The 12,765-nt window shown below is 34.0% G+C and overlaps 1 protein-coding gene and 1 pseudogene across 1 annotated transcript in view; one reads left to right on the plus strand and one right to left on the minus strand.

Moving 5' to 3' along the window:
• Nucleotides 1-12,765, minus strand: part of EML6 (echinoderm microtubule associated protein like 6) — a 274,207-nt gene that overhangs the window by 204,763 nt on the left and 56,679 nt on the right. The gene's annotated exons all lie outside the window — the stretch shown is intronic.
• Nucleotides 11,020-11,138, plus strand: LOC111742337 (annotated as a pseudogene).

Consider the following 12,765-nt stretch of genomic DNA (forward strand, 5'->3'; position numbering starts at 1 on the left):
TATTTACAGTATTCTTATTGCTGTGTTGCCTGCCACCCTGAAAACTTTTCAAGAGTTAATTCAAAATGCCTCGACTCACAGTGGGAAGAAAAATCACAGTGGGGACAAACTTAAAAATGTCTTTGAAATGTAATCCTTGAAAAGCTCTCTCTCAGCAGGTTAGAGCAATAAGAAGCCACAACATTGCTAAATTAGTTTGACTCTGATAGCTGCTGAATCTTTTTAAGTTAAATTAATATAAATAAATAAATAAAGAAACCTAAATAAATGGCATCTCTAAGATCAACTAAAGCTAAACAAAGTGCTTTCATTGTTCTTAAAGACCAATGAATTAAGAATTTTTTTTTTTATCTGTTTAGGTACAAGGATGAGAACTGAAACAGGTTATCACCAGTCAGAAAAGCCCTTCAAATAAGATCTCACTCCACAATGTTACTTTTCTGGAGGTCTACTCCTGAACCAATTTAGAAAAAACTTACCTAGAATACATTTCCACAACCTCTGCAAAGCCTAAGAATCTTTATCCAGAATGAAATCACATGCAGATATTTGTAAATGAAAATTAAACTTTAATCAAAAGTATTTCTTACAATATTGTTTTTGCAAGTTAAAGCTATTACAATTGTGTGCATGTGTGTGTATTTTTCTTTTCACATGACCTAATTACTCCACAGGCCCAGGCAGACTACTCAATAAATGTGCATTACACTCAACTGAATTGAAATACAAACAGTAGAAATAAAATAATATGCATGTGAAATAACTCTTTAGACTACGAACTAAAAGTATAAGCTTGGGTGTTTTTTTAAGATAAAATATGCTTTCCAATCTTACATACATGTTATTTATTTTATCTAGTAGATTCTACTTTATCACCATAAAATAAAGCTACAAAACTATCTCTGTGTTGATCCATAAGAATCTATGTTTCTTTCCAGCTGTAGGTTCTTCTTCATCGATACTGCATCCTGAAAAAATTAGGGATTGTCAAACTCTCATGTTAATACTGAGTTAAATTGTGTTTATGCTGCAACCAGCTCATACTTTGTCACAACAATGTCATAAGAGGATTCAAGATGCTTCAAAGAAAGAATGACAGCAAACAGATGCTCTTAAAAAACCTCACTCGAGGAGAGTAATTTTGACAAAATGATGTGAAAACAGGCTATTCTACTAGAGATTTAATATATTAGATGCTACCTTTAGCTGTAATTGCAAATAAAGGGAAGAAGATGATTCTATCATAAAAAGTATTTGTTATGAAGTTATTTATTTGTGGTGGTCACCAGGACTACACAAATACAATAAGGCATAGTGCTAAGAGAACTATGAAAGAATTCTAAGGCTAAACAAAGGATATTTATATTCAAAATAAAACAGAAATCTAATAAGAAAACCACCATTTGGTGACCATCGTAGTAATGATTGATTAAAGCATGAATCATATTTGATGCTAAAACCCATGGTTGAAAGTTTGATACGGAACATATTTACATAGTCTCCAAGTATCTATCTTCCCACAAGCTACTTATTAATTATAAAGGAAAAATAGTAACTTTAGAGTAGAGAAATCTGGCAGATGCCACCTAAACCAAGTGACTAAAGTTAACATCATCAGTAACAGTACGAATCAACATGATGTACCTTTTGAAAATATGTACAGAGGCAAATACATCACTTATATGATATTTCTGCCAAAAACGTATTACCCAAATCATGAGAAAAATTGAACAAACTCAATTTGAGAGAAGTTTTACCAAATAAATGGTAAAAATATCAAGGCCACAAAAGACAAAGACAGAGCAAATGTTCTAGATTAAAGAATAAAGAAACGATATATATACATAACATGTGATCTGGGATTTCCTTTTGCTCTAAAGGACATTATTAGGACAACTGTCAAAATATTAATCAAATTTGTAGATCAGATAATAATGCTTTTAAATGTTAATTCACTAATTTTGGGAATTCTATTGTGGTTATGCAAAAAAAGTCCTTGTTTTTAGTATTCAGGGAAAAAAGGCCATCAATCAGGTCTGCAACTTATTCTAAATGGTTCGAGAAAAAAATACATGTCTATATACATATACATGTTTGTGTATATGTATATGCATGTATGTGTATATTATGGATGGACGGATAGATAGATAAAGGAAGGGAAGGAGAGAGGGAGGAGGGAGGAAGAGATAAGATGAGAAGGTGGATGGGAGATGGTAAGAGAGACAATATTAAGTCGAACGTGGAAAAATATTAACATTTAGGGAATCTGGGTGTAGGATATAAGGATATTCTTTGTAATTAGTCTTGGAACTTTCCTGTAAGTCTGAAATTATTTTAAAAAAAAAACTAAAAAAGAAACTAGAATGTATATACATAAGAAATGTTTAAAATATTTACTAAGGAAGTAATAATCGATTAAGTAGCTATTATGTGATAGAAATGGTGCTAGGTGCTGTAGAGACTACAGTAAGAAGAATGTATAAAATGTTTTTGCCCTTAAACTTATCGAAGAAAGAGGTTTAATAAAATAAAATAATCAATACAGTTCAAAAATAGTAGATATATAATTAAATGCTATATGTGTGCATAATTAATTCACAACAATTTTGAGCCACTGTTTAAGACTTAAAGTAATGACAAACTATATCAAAAATATATGATCTGTCATTATTTCTGAGCTTACAAATACACTAGTAAATAATTTCTAAAAATATGCTTATATGTGCATATAATTGCACACAAGAATTTAGAGGCTGAATATAATAAAATATTTACTGCTTCTAAAACTTCTACAATCACTTGCATTTGAAATGCAGGTAATTTCTCCACTGAAAAGTAAGATATCTAAAAATGTTATTATAATAAAGTAGAAAATAGAAAAAATATTCTAATAAGGGTAAAAGAGAGAAATTTACAAATTTAAAAGAAATAGAAATAAATATACACCACCAGCATGAACATTAGCTAACTATTCATATGTGTTACTTAACCATTTCCCACTAATCAAATGTCAACAACCCCAGATGGAGAAAATCCGATAAAAGCTTTAATGGAAGCACTCATGGATAAATTTTAGCATAAGCAATTTTGTAAACTGAAGAGGTTAAATTGGAGAATCTGGCATGTCCTACATATACTGAATAAAAGTAAAGCTGAAAAAGCCACCTTGGCCTTTTGCTGCTCCGTTTCGCCAACGTAAGTTTGATTCTGCTTGGGCAGAATATTATTTAACTAGTCACTGCACTGATAAGAGATGTTCTTAAAAATCAAGTTCACCTTTCAGCTCATCCTTGTATTTACTGAGGAGGGCACAATTTAATCTTGCCTCCCCTAAAGTTAAAGCCAGAGGATATCACTTAAGCCACTGAATAAGTGTTAATGTAAGCAATGCAAACAAATCCACATTAGCAGCAAGAGGCAAACAAGTGCAATTTAAGGTTAATGTACCTCAGATTCCTTGAACAAGTGGAGTGCCCCAAGGTTTCACAAGCAATAGGGATAATAAATTTATTTATGATTAGTTTGGGGGATCAGATGTTAATTATCAGTTCAAACTTTTTCCTCTCAGTCTAATCTCATGAATTCCATATTTTCTTTAATTGGCTCTCATTTGAATTTTCTGACTTCATAACATGTGACTAATAATATTTCTGCCAGGTCCACTTTGTGTCAGTTTGTTTTGTATTAGGAAATTATAGGGACTTGATCTTACTTTACATGTAGACAGACACACAGTATACATGGTTGCTCTTGACAACATTTCTCAAACAAAAGAATGAAAAGAATTAGGTTGGGGTTTAAATTATGACCTTGGATAGGTTACTTAATGCTTAGCCATTTTTTGCCAACCTCAAAGAAAACAAAACATTGACTAAAAAGGCAAAAGATCAAATTGGAGAAGACCGGAAGCCTGAGAATGCCCCTATCTTTCCATTTCCATCCCATTCCTGGGTCAAAATCCTAAGAGATGGCACAGAACCACGAAGATAGTTTGGGGGAGGCCTCCAAGAGCTGCGGATCTTGAACTTCACTTACTAGCCTCTTCCTGGCAGAAGTCTGAAGCTGCCTCGGATCCAAGACGCCCCCAAGTGTCATATAGGGAAGGCACCAGGCCTTTCAGGGCACCCCAAACCTGCTGAGGCTTTTTTCCAATGAAATTAATGTTATTCCCAATCTGTACCTTAACCATTTTGAACTACATTTAGTCTTTTAGGATTCCGATGTTTCACTTCTACATTTTTTCTATGCCTTAGAGAATAGTCACTACACCAGTATCCTCTACCCACTTACCCATCCCAAAACAACACAGACACATCCAGCCAAACACTATGCTCCATTTCAAATTATCAATATTCTTTAATAGCAGATTACTAACTTAAAAAATAAAAGGTCTGAGTATATCTTGTTTTTTATAGTCCTGAGTTTTAGAATCTTGTTCATGTTCTACATGTTAAAAAAAAATTTAACAAGGATGGGGGCAGGTCCTAAAATTCAATGCTAACTAAAATAAATGAACCCAACTATATTTAAAATGAATAACATTACCATACCGAATTTTTAAAAACAGAACTAATTCAAAGAACTTCTGAACACAGAACTTTGTCTAGTCTCAACATAAAGAAAAATAAAAGACCTGCAAATAATCTTGAACTCTTCTAGGTAGGTTTATGTTCAATACCTAGTCGTCGTGTATGGCAATCCTGAAACTATTCTGTGTGTATTGCAGGGCTGATCGAATGAGTAAATGGCATTAATATTTTTTTGTGAGCCAGGCTTCTCACCGTGGAAGAAGGGAGATACAAATAGGAAATGGGAAAAGACAAGAAAAAGCTTGGGGTAGGGAGCTACGTTGGATGGAATTGGAAGTGTTAGTATATCTCAAGATCTTTAAATATATCTCCATCTTTTTAGCTGTATCAATGAAAGTGTGTAGGTAGGTAGATGTATTTCCCAGATCTGCTGAAAAGGTCACGAAGCAATGACATTCTAGTACAGCAACAATGACAGACCTTGGGTTTTAAATACCAGTCACCACTGAAAGAGCCAGTGCTGCTTGAAGAAACAGTTGATTCCAGCGCTGGTGCAGGGAAAGTACAAGATAGACCTGAAACAGCTATTTATGCCGAAAAGTCATAAAGTGTTTTTAAAAATTATAAGAGCATGTCAAAAAGATGCAGGAAATAGCTTAAAGGGGGTCTCCTACTGGCTCTAGGGATTTGAGCATCAAAATAAATTAGAGCAGGAAGCACTTCATTATAGCAGAAAGCTGATTGATAAATATAGATGGAATATTAGAGTTTTAAAAATCATAAATTCAGACATAAATTGGTAGCAATGGACACTAAATTTGAAGATGAGAGAAGTCTGATGAGGAATAGGATATTTATACAGTCTTAAGGTGTTTCTCCACAAATTACTTATTAATTACAAGAGGAAAAATAGTAACTATGCAGCAGAGAAAATGGATAACACTTTAATGATCAATTTTAACGTGATCAAATTTAACATTGCCAATAACGGACGAATAGACACCATGCACCTCTGGATATGATGCCCTGAGGAGGACACTATCACACTCGAAGTACCTCAGGGAAAAATGCATACCCTAAATCTAGTCATGAGGAAACATCAGACCAACAAAACTTGAAGGACATTAGGACATTCTGTAAAATAACTAGCCTGAATTCTTCAAAAATATCCATGTCCTAAAAGACCAAAAAAAAAAAAAAAAAAAAGCCTGAGACACTTTTCCAGATGAAAGGAGACTAAAGAGACATGACAACTACATTCAATAGATGAGCTGGACTGGAACAACTGACTAAATTAGAATATAGACTAATATATGGTATTTATAGATAATAGTATTATGTCAATGTTAAATTTCCTGAATTTAATAACTGTACTGTGCTTATATAAGAGAATATCCTTTCTTGTAAAGCTGTAAGTTTTAGTATTAAGAATAGAAGGGAATAATGTATGCAACCTCCCTTCAAATGATCCAGAAAAAAGCAATATTAATATATACCTATAAAGAGGAAGACCAATAAGACAAATGTGTCAAAATACTATAAAGATGGATGAAATCCATAGGCTATTCTTGCTATTTTTCTGTAAATTTGAAATTATTCCAAAATGAAAATTTGAACGTTTATATTTTGAACTTAAAGTATAAGTACCTACAACTAGTTTTTAACCATTTTAAATATTTCCATATTATAATTCAGACAAAATCAAGCTATACCCACAAAGTTAATGATTTCTGTTAGTGAAAGAAGCACTTCTGATCAAATTATATGTAATTCATAAATGTATATTTTCATGCTTTTGTGATTTTTAAAACAACCAAATATTTGATATTTCAATTTGTTATATTCACATATTAAAGCATACTTTAGATAAAACTGGTAAACTGCTCTGAAAATGGAAAAATAACTTATTTGACTCTCTTATTAGTAATTACAAGCATTTAAATACCAAAATTTTTTAAATTCCTGATACATCCCTCCAAGGTTAGTGGAAACAGGAATCTTAATTTCTGCTTTTTTTTTAAATTTAGCGTTTTATTAATGTTAATGTTTTATATATTTATATACTATATATTTAATATATATATTATTTACTGTTCTACTCTTCAGTTTGCAAAATTCAAGTTTATAACACTGAACAAGTTCACTCCACAAACTGGGAATATAAATGACATTTGTAATCTATTTAAAATCATACTCTCATATGATCTATAGATGAAATACCTATATGGAAGGAAAATAATTTCTCAACAATGATGAGTCATTGTCATTCAGCTATACTACTAATGAGAATAAAGTATAAATTAAAATCATAAAGGTGAGAAGCTTAAAATCTAGTTTTTAAAATAATTTGTGATTAACTTCACTAGCATAAACTTCAAAAGCACTGATTACTAAACTCAGAATTTCTCAGATCAATAAAAACATCACTGGTCACCATTCATCATACTAAGCCTCATCTCTTCTATATTCAGGAAGTTCGTATTCTAGGCTACTCCGGATACAGAGGGTAACCTCCAGTTTTTCCATCTGTCCCGGATTCTTCTTCTAGTAAATACATTCTTTTCATTTCAAAGCAGGAGGAAGAGGTTGGGGTGGGCAGCTGGGGTACCAGTCTCCTGTACACCTCCACCATTTTTGAAACCCTCCAAAGTCTTAGGCCAGAGGAGCAGTTAGCTGTCAAGGTTTGCTTGTGAGAGGAAAAAGTGGAACATTTGCAAACTTACTTCTCTATATAAGAAAGGAAACCCAGACAGAAATACATTCGACAAAAAAATTAAATTTGATAGTTCATCGTGGGAAACAGGTCCTCTTTCAGGCCTGCTGCCTCTCGGTAGTGCAATTCTGCAGAATATATTACATCTAAAAAAGGACATAATTATGACTGACCAAGCCCACCTCTAGATATCTCTCTAGTAGGACATTCCCTATGTGTACAAGTTACCAAAACACTGTTTGAAAAGCAAAAGAAACTAAATATCTAGCAGCAGGAGAATTTATTTAAGAAGAGAAAAAACACAGGCCCAAAGAATACTGTGTCAATTCTTGGGTAGATATGTGAATATAAAGATCTAAAAAGATACACATCAACTGGACTTTGGGTGGTAAACACATAATAGAATATATAGATGTCAAATGATAATGTATACCTGAAAATTATATAATTGTATTAATCAATGTTAACCCAATAAATTTAATTTAAAAAATTAAAAATAAATAAAAATAAAAAGATACACATCAAACTCAGCAGTGGTTAACCTCTGGAAATTACAGAAGGAGACTGGGAATGGAAACTAAACCTTTATCTGGGATGTTCTAAAGTTTAAAGGAAAAATGTATTCATGTACTACTTAAGTAATTACAATTAATTTTCAAAGATTAAAAAATGGATCAAGTTAAACACTAAGTAAATTTAAATCAGAGATCAATTTGATTATAAAATAAGGGAAACAAATAAATACCAATAATTAGGCTGTTTGAATTATTAACATATTTAAAAAATCAGAGAAATGGCCCACAATCAGTCTGAACCTTGATCTTGCTGCAGATTATAAATCCTACTAATTCTAAAGAGACTTAACTATCTTATTTCCTTATGAATACTTAAAATTTTTAAGAAATCATTAGAAAAAAGGAAAGAAGAGAGAGAGGAAGGATGTAAGTTTTACTCCAAGTATTACAACTAATTTTGTTTGACTTCAAACTTCAATCTTGAATCATGATTTGAGTGGTGGGGAGAGGAATGACAACAGAAAATTCTCTCAAAAATCTTTGATTTAAAATAAAATAACAAAACAAGAGGGAGGGGGATATGTTCTACCACAGAGACCTTGAGTATGCCAGACTCTAGAGAGTTGTAACGATCAGCTCTTTTTCAGTAGGGGGTATGAAAACCACTCTCAAACCACGGGAAATACATTTAGGTCATGTAGGCAGTTAGCAAGATGAATGACTCCACTTTTTTAAAATAATTCCGTTGATAGAAGAGGAATACATTAATTTGCATCTTGCTCTGAACCTGATTAGTAAAACTTAAGGAATGTTTCTCTCACATATGTAAATTTTTTTCTTAAATGCAAAAAAAAAAAAAATGTAGCACTAGGAAGAGACAAGAGGGCTAGCTAGCTACATTGGCAAATTATATATCTTCTATAAAAGGTGAGAGGTTTATTGCTACATTTATTTCATATATTAGTTTGTAACTTCTTCTGGTGGTTACCCAGAAATCACAACATATACCCTTGACCTCTAAAAGCTTTATGCTAATCCATATCTTTACCCTCTTTCCAGAAAGAACTTGGAATACTTTAAGTCCATTTAGCCCTTTTTAACTTAAATACTAATACTAATGTTGTTATGCATTTTTTTAAATTACACATATTTTTAAATTTAACAAGATATTATTACTATTGTTTTCTATAGGCAGTGTTCATTTACCCACATATTTACGGCTGGTCCTTCTGTTATCTCTGACTTTCCAACTAGGATAATTTTCTTCTGCTTAAAAAACACCTTTTAGAATTAAAAGAAGATTTGCCACCTGCAAACCCACACTAAAAGAAATTCTAAAGGGTATTCCAACACTGTGGGTCTGTTGGTGGCAAGTCCTCTCGGAGCTTTTAGTCTGAAAATGTCTTTATTTTCCCTTTCTCTTCCATTATCCTGTTGAGAAGTCAATTATTAGTCGAATTGTTCTCCTGTGAAAGTAATCTATCTTCTTTCTCTATAGACTTTTAATTTTCTCTTCACCCTTGATTATCTGCAGTTTCACTATTATATGTCTAGGTGTGAAGATCTTTTCATTTATCCTGGTTAGAAGTCTTTTTGCCTCACAAGTATGAGGGTTGATGTCTTCTATCAGTTCTAGAAAACTTTTCAGCAATGATATTCTTAAATATTGCTTCTGCCCCTATTCTCTCTCTCTCTCTCTCTCTCTTTCTGTTCTTTTGAGTCACCTAATGAATATACACCAAACATTTCTGCTGATTTTTGTCCCTTTTGTCTTGTCTACTCATATGCCTAGTCAACTCTGTGGCTGGACATTGTATTTGAAAAATTATCTGCAGAAGTAATTTAAAGTGTGGATGCTATTATTCTCCACAGAGGATTTGTACTTGCTTCTTCCAGACTCCCGAGGCCCTAGAAGGCCTATCAAGCCAAGTTCCTTGAATTACCTAAATGACAGGAGTCCAGGATTCAAGCTGTATGAGGGATACTTTGCTTCAAGTTCATCTTTATTCCCAGGGTGCAGCTCAAAGCAAAGGATGAATACACCAACACTTACGGATTCATATCAGGGTCCAACTTTTGTCACCCTAACCCCTTAAGGCCTCCAAAATCACAGCTTCTCATCCTCCCCAAGAGACACCCCCAGGGGAAAAATAGCTCCTCTGCATTCTCAGCTTCTCTGAAATCTCAGCCCCAGTAATTACCCACTATCTCACTATCTTTTTTATGTTTTTTAGAAGATTTTATTTTTATATTTCATCTCACTTTTTTAGTTGTCTTCATTGAGAGAACTAGCTCAAATTACCTAGTCTGCTATTAGTAGGTATTACTGGAAACTTACATTTATTCAAAAATAGTCAAAGAACTATAGCAGTAGTTATCACCTTAACACAACCTAACGTTTAGATCTAATTAAAATGTCTCAATTCCAAATAGACCATGAATGCTCTCTCCTGAGCATCAAACAATAGCTTGATGATGAAGATTTACTGATATAAATCCAACTTCTCTCTGTATTTAAATGAGGTAGCACATGTAAAGTTTTTAGAGGAGTATCTGACACATAGTAATCACTCAATGAACATTATATAAAAGTTTATTATTGCTATTTCCAAAATAAGCGAATCTTTACAGTATTTCCCCACAATTATACAAGTTACCACCAATATTCCTATTCTAGTGTTACCATGAGAAATACTCTGGAAAACCAAATTCATTCATTCATTTAGCTATAAAAAAAAAATCTTCAGACAGTATTCCTAAACTGAGGTTTTGAGAGTAGCCACGAGAAGTACCAGTCAAAGCCACTGTAAACTGTGGGCTTAATTATCAGATATGCATCTTGATATTTATCCAATACGAACTTGTCATTTCTTATCACCTGAAAAGAGGACACTATAGATACAACAACAGACTGTTCTATACTCACACATTTCACAACTAAAAATGGAATTGAAAACACTCAGTAGAAGTCGCTTCATCGTGTATAAGAGTGAACCACAGAGGAAGCCGTATGCTGACTGACAAACTTTCCATCACAATTTTTGTTTATGGAGTATATGTGGAAGTGATAATGGAAAGAACCTATATAGCTCTAAAAGGCAACTTATGAACCATCCACATTTTATGCTTTGAACAGCAGCATCCCTGCATCACCCTACACCGCTCTATGAAGGAGTGTCACCTGGAATGCAGCAAAACATGCACAAAGAACAGTGCTCTCAGACCAATCTGTAATCCACCCCTGAAAAGCCTCTTAAAATAGGTCTACGGCCATGCTACCCTGAACAAGCCTGATCCCACCTGATATCGGAAGCTAAGCAAGGTTGGGCCTGGTTAGTACTTGGATGGGAGACCACCTAAGAAGACCAGGTATTGTAGGCGTAAAAAATAAAAAAAATAAGGGATTGCAAGCTGGCAATCTGTGAGGTCAACCAAGGGTTGCCTCACCTAAAAAATAATAATAATAATAATAATAAAAGCCTCTTGAAATAAGATACGGCATCATATTCATTTAAGAAATATTTACCAACACCTAGTTTCAGCCAGATACTTTGGTAGCAAATAAATATATAATGGTGAACAAGATAACATGATCCTGGCCTCCCAGAACTGAGTCTGGTCATAAAGAAGAGAGAGACAGAGATAAACATGTGACTGTATTACAGAGTAATAACTACCATGATGAAGAAATTATAGGGTACTGGGGGAGAATAAAAGGAATGGGAAATCAAGAAAAGTGTCCCAGGAAAATCACTTTTAAACTGAGACCTGAGAGATGAGTAAGAGTCAAGCAAAGATGAGAAGATAGAACATTCCAGAAATCACATATATAGAAGCCCAGAAATAAGAGAAACCATTCTAGCCAAGCAGACACAAAGGCTAAGCCTACTCTATAGGGCTGTCTCCATCATCAGGAAAGGCAGGACTCCTACCAAAAACATTATTCCATAGTGTTTTGTTACAAAAGAAAACAAACCACCGTCAGGAAGAGTCAGGAGACACAACAAACAAGAAAATGAGCACACACGAGCACACACACACACCCAAAGACTTAGAAATAATAGAACAATTAGAAAGATTTGAAATATATTTAAGTCAATAAAAAAAAATAAAAGAAAGTATAGATACCACATGGCAAGAATAATACAGAAGAAAACCAAAACAAACTGAAAATCAAATAGAACTTGTAGAAGTAAAAAATATGTAGTCATTGACATTCAAAATCCAAAGCAACACATCTAGTTTTAAAGCATTTATCTATGCTTCTCTCTAAAACCAAACTAAAAAGATAGGGAGTTATTTTAAAAGACATAAATGTACAGAGAGAACAAAAAATGAAAAAATATACAAGAGAAACTGGAAAAGACAAAAAAGAGCTGGACAGCAAATGATTAAGCGGTGACTGATTTTAGAGCCTAAGCTGAAATCCAAGCCCACCAGAGTGGAAGTGGGAGGTGGGAGGGGCAAGCCAGAGAGCAGCAGCCCGCTCACAGCCACAGCCAGAAACCTGGAAAGGCTCTGGCCTTAGGGATAGGAGACAGCGCTGGAGGCAGGAGTGGAGGGTGGAGGGAAGTAGGAGGACTAGTTGAAAGTTTGTATAAAGAGTTGTTTAGTCCACCAGATATCTTCCTCCCACCCCAGCAGAAGGCAGGAGGTTTACTTTCTAGGGAGGCTGCCCAGCTCAGAGGGTTGACGCCCATTCAGGAGGTGAAGTAAGACATCTCCTCTACTTGGTTACTTAGAACCCTGGCAGTTAGGAACCCAGGCAAGAGATTCAGGGATTTCTTTCTAGAAGAAAATGTCCAAGACCAGAGAAAATACCCCTCAGTTCTGACATTTTATCATCCTTCAATGAAAAAGCTGGCTCATCGCTTTAGCACCCTATGGTGGAGCCACTTGGCAAGTCCTGCCCCCTCACACAGAGCCTCCAATTAGCCTTTCAGAATCTTGCTCTTAAATACAAATGCCCAACATTAGATGAAAGCCTTGAACCTGAAAGATAAACACC

Source organism: Pteropus vampyrus, unplaced genomic scaffold (assembly GCF_000151845.1).
Source record: "Pteropus vampyrus isolate Shadow unplaced genomic scaffold, Pvam_2.0 Scaffold91, whole genome shotgun sequence".
In the NCBI taxonomy this organism is placed as follows: domain Eukaryota; kingdom Metazoa; phylum Chordata; class Mammalia; order Chiroptera; family Pteropodidae; genus Pteropus; species Pteropus vampyrus.